General features: G+C 52.4%; 1 pseudogene; it reads left to right on the plus strand.

Moving 5' to 3' along the window:
• Nucleotides 1-350: 350 nt before the first annotated feature.
• On the plus strand, nucleotides 351-2,705 carry LOC128579049 (Ig lambda-2 chain V region-like; annotated as a pseudogene).
• Nucleotides 2,706-3,221: the final 516 nt, after the last annotated feature.

Below are 3,221 nucleotides of genomic sequence, written 5' to 3' on the forward strand. Positions count from 1 at the left end.
CTGAGAGAAGCGAACACTCCCCGCGTAAGGCAAAAGGGCTGCACACAGGGAAAGACCCCCAGCAGGGCATCCAGCCCTGTTTCCACTTTGCACGCTAGAGGCCGCTATAGGCCTGGTCCTGGGACAGAATCAGCTGGGAAATGATCCTCCTGGCCCCCATCCCTTTAACACAGAGTCATTGATGGGTGAAAACTCAGTAACTATGACCTGGCCAAGTTACCGAGTGTCCTTTGGGGTATCATTTGCATGACATCCTTGTCCCCTACACAATGTTAGGAGTTATAATGAGAGTGTGGGGCTTACTCTGTGTGGAACAATCCTGCACAGCTCAGCCCTGGGCCATCTACACCATGGCCTGAGGTCCTCTCCTGCTCACACTTCTGGCTCACTGCACAGGTCAGAGGGGACTTTCTGGGCTGGGCATGGGGAAGGCGACTCTGAACCTTTGTGCTGCCTTTTCTCCTGAACATTTTATCCCCACCGCCCCCCGTTTTCAGGAGCCACTTCCCAGGCTGTGGTGACTCAGGAAACTTCCCTGTCCACAAATCCTGGAGGGACGGTCACACTCACCTGTGGCTCCAGCACTGGGGCCGTGACCACCAGCAACTATGCCCGCTGGGTCCAACAGAAGCCCTACCAGTCACCTCAGGGTTTGATATTTGATGGCAGCAACCAGAACCCAGGCATCCCTGCCTGCTTCTCGGGCTCCCTGCTCAGAGACAAGGCTGCCCTCACCATCACGGGGGCCCAGCCTGAGGATGAGGCCCAGTATTACTGTGCCCTGTGGTACAGCAACCATTTCCACAGTGACAGATGCCAACGGGGAAGTGAGAAAAAAAACACCCAGCCTCAGCCCCACCCTATGCTCCTCAGCACTGCCCTGTCCTTGTGTACAAAGTTGAACATAAGTCCTAGCAAATATGTCCAGTTGATACAGCACAGGTGGCGCCCCAGCCAGCTCATTGGAGCTGCCTCCCCAGCCTGCTGCCTCCACCTTGGCGGTGTTGGTGCTGTGGCAGTGGGCGGAGGAACCAGCCGGCTGGAGGGTAATCAGGGGGGCCCACAGGAGGCTCCAGTAGCTGGAGGGGCAAGACAACTGCTGGGGAGACACTAGCACCTTAGGTTTCCCTCCCCTTGCACTTGCAGCTGAACAGGGAACACCCATTTCTTAGGCCTGGTCGATTTCATGCAAATTTCTTAGGTTTCAGAATGAAAGAGATTGTAGCCATTCATTTTCCACCCAGACAGCTAGACTTAACCACAGAGGGACCCATGGGACTATATATCCCTGGACAAAGAGCCCAGAGACAGACAGACAGGGAGAGAGAGAGCTTTTTTCTCCCAACTTGGGTTTTCTCTCTCTGCCAGGAGCTTTGGTGTTTTTGTATTATTTTCTGTAAATAAATCCTGTCTTACCAGTGTTCTGTGGTCCCCAAATTCATTCTTTGAATCACTGATCTGATATCATGGCTTCTGGGAAGGAGACAAATCTTTGGGAGCCACAGAGTGAACTGTGGTAGGCAGCCAGTAAGACACCCCAATACCTCCCCACCACCTCCCTACACACCTGCCCCCTGTAGGTCTTACCCAGAGGTGGGATGTCCTGAGTGACTGCAAAGACTAGGGGGTGATCAGGAAAAGGTGTCAGTAGGAGAGGGCAGAAACACGCAGGCAGCTTTCTATGGGCTACCCTTCCACAGGCTGGAAAGAGGGGAAGTTTCTCTCAACCAGAGACCTTCCAGAGACAGCAGCACAGAGCCACGACCCAAGAAGCGTGGAGGGAAGGGAAGTTTCTGGGGAGAAGGGCATTGCGAGTCTAGGAGATGTCACCTGGTAGCACAGCCAGGAACCTCTGGGTCAGGGAGCTAAGAGGGGCAGCAGCAGGCTGGAGTCACAGTGCTTTTCTCACAGAACTGAGCACCGTGCCATGGGTGGCTCTACAAGACTGAAAATATGATTGCTTGGTCTATTTTTAAAGTATTTGGAGATCACTTGATTTTGATACCAGCAGACTTAAGTTAATGGTCCCAGCCTGCTGTGAAGAACTCCGCAGCATGGGGGCCAATATACCAAGACCAAACGATCTGTATAATGACTGGATTCTGACAAGTAGAACATTTAACACAGACATCACTCCTGAGGTTAGGACATGAAGACTGGCCTGCCTTAGTTGCTTTCTCTTGACTGCTTATCCTGGGGCAGGAGGGGAGGTGCATACTCAGTCCTAGGACAACTCTGAGGAGAAGCACTCATGAAGAGGCACCAAGACCTGCCAACTGTCATGTGAATGAGCTTGTAAGACCATCCTCCCACCCTAGCCAAGCCTTCAGAGGCATGTTAACTCTTGATGACAGCCTGTCTGCAACTAACTGAGCTGTTTTGAGCCAGAGACACCCAGCTGGGCAACTCTGAATCCTAACTCACAGCCCAACTTTACCCTGAGTCTTGTCTTCTTGTCTTCCTCCTCAGACATCATGACCTTCACTGCTCGCTCCACTGCCCTCTCCACCAACTACCAGTCCCTGTCTGGCCTGCCAGCAGCACGGTCAGTGTCTATGCAGGGGCTCAAGTTCCCAGATCTCCACTTCCTGCTCCACCAGCTTCAAGGGCAGCTTGGGGTCCAGGGGATCTGGCCACAGGGACGGCCAGGGGTCTGGCAGGAACAGAGGGCATCCAGACTGAGAAGGAGACCGTGCAAGACCTGAAGGAGCTGCCAGACGTGGTGGCTCACACCTGTAATGCCAGCACTTGGGAGGCCGAGGCAGGTAGATTGCCTGAGCTCACAGGTTCGAGACTAACCTGAGCCTGACCGAGACCTTGTCTCTAAAAATAACCGGGAGTTGTGGTGGGAGCTTGTAGTACAAGATACTCTTCAGGCTGAGGCAAGAGAATCACTTGAGCCCAAGAATTTGAGGTTGCTGTGAGCTACAACACCATGGCACCCTAGTGAAGGCAACAAAGTGAGACTCTGTCTCAAAAAAGAAAGAAAGAAAAAGATAGATACTGCTATCCTGATTTAGTTGCTTATTAGGCTCTATATTAGTATATAGATACTGCTATCCTGATTAGTTGCTTAGACTGTTTTACAGTCTCTCTTATTTTTTCTTTTTTTGAGAATGAGTCTTACTCTGTCACCCTGGGTAGAGTGCTGTGCGGTCATCACAGCTCACAGCAACCTCAAATTCCTGGGCTCAGGAGACCCCCTTGCCTCAGCCTACCTC

The sequence above is a fragment of the Nycticebus coucang genome, chromosome Y (assembly GCF_027406575.1).
Source record: "Nycticebus coucang isolate mNycCou1 chromosome Y, mNycCou1.pri, whole genome shotgun sequence".
NCBI lineage: Eukaryota > Metazoa > Chordata > Mammalia > Primates > Lorisidae > Nycticebus > Nycticebus coucang.